This window comes from Petaurus breviceps, unplaced genomic scaffold, assembly GCF_028583685.1.
Source record: "Petaurus breviceps papuanus isolate PSGF00001 unplaced genomic scaffold, PetGlider_PUasm1.0 151, whole genome shotgun sequence".
In the NCBI taxonomy this organism is placed as follows: domain Eukaryota; kingdom Metazoa; phylum Chordata; class Mammalia; order Diprotodontia; family Petauridae; genus Petaurus; species Petaurus breviceps.
Window position 1 is genome coordinate 9,608,321 of NW_027185712.1, and position 8,791 is coordinate 9,617,111.

Consider the following 8,791-nt stretch of genomic DNA (forward strand, 5'->3'; position numbering starts at 1 on the left):
TAACAGTCAGTGGAGAGCGGCGATTGCACCTCAGAAAACGAACGAAACGGCTAGGGTAGGCCACACTGGGCGACGGCAACCGCGATGGGAAATGACCCGGGAGATAACATTTAAAGCAGAGTTCAGCTAAAAGGCAGGTAAAAAGACCCAATACTGAGCTTGGAGTGGCTAGGTGGCGCAGTGAATAGAGCCCCAGCCCTGGACTCAGAAGGACCTGAGTTCAAATACGGGCAAGTCACTTAACCCTAACTGCCCTCCAAAAAGCTAAAAAAAAAAAAAAAAAAAAGACCCAATACTGTTCCAAGGACAGGGGTCCTTAAACTGCATGATAATGCCTATAACTATAATGCTATGCCAGAAGGTAGGGCCTGGTTTTCCTCCATATTCCTGGAAGAAATACCATTGGTGGCTCCCTATTCATCTCAGCAATACGCATGATCATATCAGCTCCGTGGTGTGGGCAGGAGAGCTCTTGCCCATGTCAGAGTAGATGGGGGACTCTGGGTTCCCTATGAAAGGATTAGCAGTGGGAAACTTATCCAGAAAGAGGAAATTGGCAGCAAGGTTAGGGGAGAGGGTTCAGATGGTGTTTGCTCATTATAGGTTACCCTTTTGGGTCTGGGAGGTGGATAGACTAAAATTGGGGAGGGGAGTAGAAGAGCTAATGATGAACCCCATCTATACTTAGCTAGACTGGTATATAGTCATACACCAGATGCAGTCTCTTTCTGGACTTTTACTTGAAACTCTTGATTTGGGATTATGCAAGGAAAAGAAGAAAGAGAAATGCCATTAGGCTACTAGGAGATGAATGCAGTAGCCAGGGAATATAGCTGAGGGTGAGGTCCATCACTCCATAAAGAACTTCAGCAGCAAGGGCATACTGACTGCAGAAGAGACAGAAACAAACAGTGCCTGCCCATCCCTTCCAAAAGTGTGGAAAGGGATAGAGCTTGGTCCTTAAATAAAGCCCTTATCCAAGAACAGTGTTTGAAGATGTGGGCAGACAAAAACTCCTTGCACCCAATGAACAAACACTATGGATGCAAAGAAGTCAAATATGTAAAGCCAAAAGAAGAGAGTAACTTTTCAATTAGTTCACATAGACCCTGAAAGAAAAGAATGTATTGACTTGCAGGCCCAGAAGTCATCCCTATACTCAATAAAGTCCAGTGCCTCCCTATCACATGCGGGATCAAATACTCCCCCTTTCTATTTGCAGCTCTGCTTGGTCTGAACTCTGCAGAACAAGATGTCCCTCCCAGGATAAGCTCATCACCAGAAATCTCCTCATCATGTTGTTTAATTCTTAGCCTTTCTCAGCCTCTTCTGCCTCCTAAATGGAGGCCTGAACGATGGAACATTAAACTCTACCCAAAGCTTTCCTTTTGTAGATGGCTGGAACTGGACTTTGTAGCTCACTCCATTTTACACCTACAGTTTTGCTTGGTCTTAACTATACACAACTTCTCTAGGAGCCTCTTCCCACTGCCTTTTCCAATTTCTTTTTGGGGATTGTCTTCTTCCATTAGATCTTATGCTCCTTTAGGGTAAAGACTGTCATTCTTTTGTCTTATTTATATCCAGGTGCAGTCTTTAACACAGGGCCTGGCACATTAAAATAGAGACTTAGCAAATATTTAATTGCATTGAAAATAAAAAAAATCCTCTGGTGTTCAAAGCCTTAATAACCTAGCATTTCCCTCTCCCATAGACACACACCTTCCCAATCTCCTTACACCTTATTTCTCACCAAGTACTCAATGACATTGACCCAATGACACTGACCTCCTTGCTATTCCTGGAACAAGACATCCTATCTCTCAGGTCTAGGCATTTTCTCTGGCTGTGCCCCATACTGGGAACACTCTCCTTCCTCATCTCCATCTCCTGCATTCCTTCAAGTCCCAAATGAATTCGATGTTCCACAGAAAGCGTCTCCCAAACATAATTTATGCTAGTGCCTTCTTTCTTTTAGTTATTTCCTATTTATCCTGTATATAGCTTGTTTGAATGTATTTTCTTGTTGGCTACCCTGTTGCATTGAGAGCTCCTTCTTTTTGCCTTCTTGACTTAGCACAGTGTCTGACACAGAGTAGATCCATAATAGCTGCTTATTGACTAATCATGAGGACTCTGAACAACTGGGAGAAATGAAGCAAGAGGTATTTTAAAAAGAAGAAACTAGAAATGATATTGAAACTCATGACAGAAAAAAGGGAAAAAATAATAGTCTGGAACAGAAAGTGGAAAACCTTACCAAAATGGTGTACTCTCTGAAAAATAGAATAGAACAAATAGAACTCAATTCCATGAGATAAGAAAAAAAATATTTAAACAAATTTTTTAAAATTGAACAAACATGTAAGATGTTTGCTATCAAAAAGAACTGATCTGGAAGCTAATTGATTGGTTTAGGAATGCAATGACTAAATATGATTCTAGAGGACCAATTTTGAAGAATGCTACCCAACACCTGACAGAGATACACATTTTTTAACATAAACAATATTGGAATTTGTTTCTCTTGACTATGCCTGACTCTACATATTTTCACAAGGCTTTTGTTTTTCTTCCCTGCCCCAACCCCCAGTGGATGGAGGGCATAGGAGGGAGAGAGAGAAAAAATAATAATAAAATTTTATGAAACAAAAAAGAAGATTCTAGGGTCAAACATCCTGGGGTGTGACTGCTGTGCATGCTACAACAGGTGAGAGGTGGGCGAAGATGGATGCTAAGGATGGATGAGCAGCCTTAAAAAGGGCTGGGCAAGCCCTCACCAGAGGTTCTAGTCCTCCTGAACACCCCATATGCCCCTTGGTGTTCTGGGATCCCCTCTCACAGAATGGTAACCACTCCCCCAGACTGAGGGTCTCTTCTGTGCTTCTTGTCCCAGGTGCAAAAATTTCTAGTTTCAGCTCTGCATTCCTCAGCATGGGAATAGCATCATGAGTATGTTTAAGGAACACTGGCTACAGTGTGAAAGATGGATTAGATGGATGAGACCAGGCTTGGGGGACTATTAGGAGATTACCATAGTATTCAAAGCACAAAATGTGGAGGATATATGCTATAGTGGTAGCAGTGGGAATGAAGTGAAAGTGACAAGTTATGCTTTTTATTGAGATGATCAGCGCTGCTTATGGACTGGAATTTGCATTGTCATAATCTATTCTTCTAAAATTTTATACCTTATTTATCACATTTTCAAATCAGAGGATATATTATTAATAACAAGGAAATAATTTCTCCCTGTCTGCTATATGACAACATTTTAAATGTCATCTGCTATAACCTATCTGCTCTATATTACTCTGTATAGGAAATAGAATGTTAGGCTTGGGACCCAAAGTCTTCCCTTAACTCTCAGTTCTCTTTTGCTCTGTATCTTGGACAAATTCTGTATTAACTTGTATCAGTTCCTAATTTATGAAATGTGACCTATTTGGGAGGACTGTGAGGGACAGCTAGGGGGAGGGGAGAAAAACGTTTTTATAAAATATGTTGCAGATCTAAAGTACACTATAAATAACAATCTTAGATATACTAATGATTGTGCAAATCACTAAGGAAGGCTGACTCTTCACCCTATAGAGTGGAGAAAGACAAGAGGAAGGAACAAGCTTTAATTCAGATTCTATTATGTGCCATGCACCAAGTTCTTTACAAATATTTCATTGAATCCTCACAGAGAGAAACTGTCGGGGCAGGTAGGTGGCTCAGTGAGTAGAGCACCAGCCCTGGAGTCAGGAAGACCTGAATTCAAATATGACCCCGACACTTAACACTAGCCGTGTGACCTTGGGCAAGTCACTTAACTCCAATTGCCCTGCCCTCCCCCTCCAAAAAAAAAAAAAGGAAAAAAGAAAGAAACTGTCCTTGGCTTTATTTGATGTGTATGGACATGGGGGAAGGAGGTGAGGTGGAGAGGGTTAGGGGAAGAGGGAGGGAAAAACTGACATCCCTATAATATAGTAGGGCACTGAATTTGCCAAAGGACTTTTGCCTCCATTATCTCATATCACAGTTATGAAAACCTAGGAGAGCACGAAGGAAAGTAGTCATCTCCATCTGACAGAAGATTCTGATCCTCAGAGAAATTGAGTGATTTATTCCAAATCATACAGTAAAATAAGTGGGAGAGGCAGGACTAGAACCCACGTCTCCTGACTCCCAGTCACCCAAGAGTTTTAAGTTCAAACATCTTTTTGCAACAGAACCCTCAGCCTTGTAAAACTCTTCAGATATATTTCACCCCAGTGATAGGCTTAAGGAGAATGAGATGAAAAGGGTGAAATAGAACTTCAGTCTGTGACTTGGACCCCACCAGGTTGGCTTTTAAAAATTAATGTTCAGATTGTTACATAGACCCAGTCTTCTTTATTGTTCAGTTAGGAGCTCACCTGTTAGTCTATCTTTTCTAGGAACAGCTGAGAATTTTTTTTTCCACTTGGCCCCCCAAAATGTATGGAAACTCACAATTCTGGCACACAATATTTTTACCACCTTTACCTTTTTCTGCAGCAGGACTTTGGGTAATGTGATATCTGACTATGCATAATCCCAAGTAAATTCTAGTTGGACAGATGTAATTTCCCTAGATTTTGGGTTCTAAGGATGAGAAAAATAGTAGCCCCCCAAATTGAGAAAAAATATTATACGTTATCTAATTTTATAACTATAACAATAGTAAGTATTATTTTATATATTATCCATTTGAGAAATAGGGTAGTAATTTCAAATCTGACTAAAGTTGACAGGTAAAAAGGCCAAGAACTATCCATGATACATTTTTTTTGTATCCCTAATACTTAACAAAATGCTTTAAACAGAGTAGAAGCTGAATAAATAGCCATGTATTCCACCATATCCCTTCCCCTCCCTATGGTCCTGCTGCTAGCCCAGCACCTAAAGCTGTCATCAAGAGGGGCAACTGCTGTGGAAAAGGGGCCCCCAATCCTTGACACTATGAATACTAACTACTGACAGACTTTCATAAGCCCTAAGAACCCTGGGAGTAGCAGTACCTCCACCCTCCACCAGACCCCTGTTCATGATTAGAACTCAACAACAACAACTCAAGGCAGATAAGTGGAGTGTGGCTGAGGTTACAATAACATTAGGAGTTCAGATGTGGTGTTTAAAATTTTTTGAGAGACATAGTTTCTGCAGAATTTAACCTAAGAAGAATGCAATGGTTGCTCCACCTGGGTGGAGTCTAGATAGAGAAAATTAGCTCAGCCTTCAGGGACTGACATCTTGAAATGAGTATTAAGAAAAGGGAGAAATCTGAATCTCACCAAATTGCTGGTTATTAATAATCATTTTTCTCACAGAGAAGGGAGGCATCATTGTATTGGAATAGTTAGGGGAAATTTCACAAAGAAGTCAGATTAACTAAATCTTGAAATATAAGTAGGATTTGGTTAAGCAGAGAATATGGGCAGAAACAATACCAATTTAATCCCACATGGCTTTGTCAAGTTGTGTGAAACATTTATTAAATGATACAGATTAAGATGGAAAAGAGACCAATGTGATTTGTTGGACAGGTTGTCTTTCCCCAACTAAGCCCTCTAGGGGTCTAATGGTAAATATCACCTTTGGCAACATTAGTTAAACCTAGACACTCATTCTCACCACTTCCTGGACTGAATGTGGTCCTGGGTGATTGGGAACACAAGCCAGACCCATCCAGCCACAAAACCAATTAATTCCCACTCTCACCACTTTTTCATCTGCAAATGGCTTTTCCTTTTCTCCAGCTGCTATCTGTTTTTTTGGCTTGCAGTTTCTCTAATGAGTTATTTGGGACTTAATCTTTCAGCATAATGAATGAGAGAAGCTCTCTGCAAAGGTGTGCCCTGTCTCTGCCCTGCTGAGCTGAGTCTGGAGATGCTGGCCTGGGGATTGTTTGGAAAGAACTTTTTCAGAAAGTTTCTGAAACTGGAAATTCTGTTGACCCTCAGGGATCAGGGTATTCTGAGTGACCATCTAAAAATAACAGCATCTGATATTTATTTAAAAATATATAGAGAGAGTTCTTTCTCCCACATATAATGTTCAATGCTAAATGCAGAAAGGGATATAAAAATTGATAGGGTACAATCTCTGCCTTCAAGAAACTTACAGTTTGGGGGTAGAGACATATTTACACAAAAATATAATATTTAACATACTAGGAATGGTACTTGTGATCCTATTTATAGAGAATTTCCAAGTGAAAAGATTGCTTAACTTTCTCTTCAGTTAATCTTAGAGTTGCCTAGAAAACTAATAGGTTAAGTGATTTGCCCAGGTCATAGAGCTAATATGTTTCAGAACCAGAATTTGAACTCAGGTCTTCCTGGCTTTGAGGACAGTTGTCTACCTACAGTAAAAATGCATAGAACAGGCATGGCTTGTAGTGCTAAGAGATTGTTTCTCTTGAAGGTTATATCACCAAGGCAATATTCATAGCACTGATGGCAACTATGAATATGTTGGCGCAGTTCTAAATCACAAAATATAAAAGACTCACCATATAGAAGACAGAAGCAAAACAATTATTCAGACATCAGAGAGCCAAATCCATCATAGCAACAAAGAAGTTAATACACATTATCACTGCAGGGAGCAACACCATCCCAAAGCCTTCCTCCTGCTCAGGCCTGCCCACAAACACTCACAATCCTAGCTATCTGCTTGCCTGTGTCCTCTCTCTCCTTCCACTCTAACTGGTCTGACTCATTTCCTGCTCCATCCCTTCCTGCTCCACCCATTCAGCAAAATCCTCCCACCACAGGTTCCATGTGATCACATGCATCCTATTAGAGGGCAAAGAAGATTTTCAAATTCCCATTACCATTACAAAGGTGGGGGGTGTGGTAAGCAGTGCTTTATTGAAGAAGTATTTTGATTGAATCTCAAAGGATGTGTAGGATTTCAATAGACAGAGACAGGGTGTGGAGCTTTCTGGATTTAGGGAAATATATGTGAAGTATGTTGCTCTGAGAGGATAATGCTATTATTTCACCCATTTATGGTCCTGCTTATTCTTCAACATATTTTTCTGTCTATTACTTCATTGAAAGCTAGCAATCTGGATTATTACCAATCTGGATATTCCTTTCTTCAAGAATGTTGTTGTTTTCTTTTCTTCTCTTTTTTTATACCCCTAGGAGAAAGTTACAGCTCTACTAACTTGCTTTGAGGAATACTTAGAATTTTCCTCTTTCTTCCCTCCCCCCGGAACTTACTATACCTTGTAGTCAGGGAACTACAGCTTTAGATTCTACTCTTTCTGGTTAATTCTACAAACCTCACTAGTTGTCTCTTAGATCTTTGTGTAAATTGCTTAACATCTCCTTGTTGGATGTGGCTCTTAGTTTCTTGACATTCTCCCATTACTCTGATTGTTAGATTGGCACTCTCAAGTCAGAGTACATCCAAGTAGTAGAGGTCAGGGTAAGACGATGGGTCAGAACAAAACAGGTAATAATAATTAATAACAATTAATAACAATTTGGATCTCAGAAGAGAAAGCAATATGGCCTCCATATTTGGAAGACCTGGATTCAAATTCTCCAATATATGCTGATGGTGTGACTCTTGAAAAGTCCCTTAACTTACTTGTGTCCCAATAAACTCTTTAAGTGTATTAATTGCAGAACAACTGCATGGCTGGAGGTTATATCCTTATTGTGTTATTTCACTTTTCCAGTGAAATGATAGTTCCAGTCTAATTCATATGATGCATACAACAAATCTGAGACAAGTAGACCAAGTTTTCTATCTCCATCTGACACTTAGACAGCTAGGGTGTATACCGCATGGACTGTTGAACTTGTAGATAGGAAGATCTCAGTTCACATCCTTCCTCTGACACTTATTTCCTATATGACTGGGAAAATCACTTAACATTTTTCAACTTCTGGTCCTCATATATAAAATGGAGATGATCACATTTATCTTTTTTTGGGGAGGGGGCAGTCTGACTTTATTAGCCAAAGGCAGGCCTGGCCCCTTAGGTGCTCTTGGGGGGGCATGTCTCCTTCTTCTTCACCACCACTGGCTTCTGGCTCCGAAGGATGGTGCTGGCCCTGCGCAGAACGGCCATGCCGAGGCCTTTCTGGTACTTATTCTTGCGGATGATGTGCCGCACACTGTTAAGTGTGGCCCGGGCATTCTTGTTGATGGTGGTCCTGATGTAGGAGGTGGCAGGCTTCCTCTAACCTGCCCACTGCTTCAGCACCACCACAATGCCCTTGCTGTCGGCTGCCGGCTTGTTGCCCACCGTCTGGTGAATCAACCTGTTGTAGCAGAATGAGTTCTGGGCCTTGAGGTTGTTGGGCTCGGTGCTGTACGTCTGCTTGTTGTGCCTGATGAGGAAGCTGGAGCAGTTCCACAGGACCATCCACTGCAGGTGGGCCAACATGCTCTCGCAGCTGCTCTCAAAGACAGAAAGGGAATCACATTTATCTTGCAGGGCATATTGTGAGGCTCAAAATAGGTAGCCCATAACAATCACTTTATAAACTTTATGGTGATATATATATATATATATATATATATATATATAGAGAGAGAGAGAGAGAGAGAGAGAGAGAGAGAGAGAGAGAGAGAGAGTAGGGCATTTGGGGTTAAGTGACTTGCCCAAGGTCACATGGCTAGTTTTGTGTTGTGTCTGAAGCAGAATTTGAACTCAGGTCCTCCTGACTCCAGGGCTGGTGCTCTATTCACTGTGCCACCTAGCTGCCCACATGCTAGCTTCTTTTGACAGTTGGGAGAAGTGAAGACTCAAAGAGGTATA

The 8,791-nt window shown here is 41.0% G+C and overlaps 1 pseudogene; it reads right to left on the minus strand.

Moving 5' to 3' along the window:
- Positions 1–7,951: 7,951 nt before the first annotated feature.
- Positions 7,952–8,416, minus strand: LOC138153673 (large ribosomal subunit protein eL28 pseudogene; annotated as a pseudogene).
- Between the last annotated feature and the right edge of the window lie 375 nt (positions 8,417–8,791).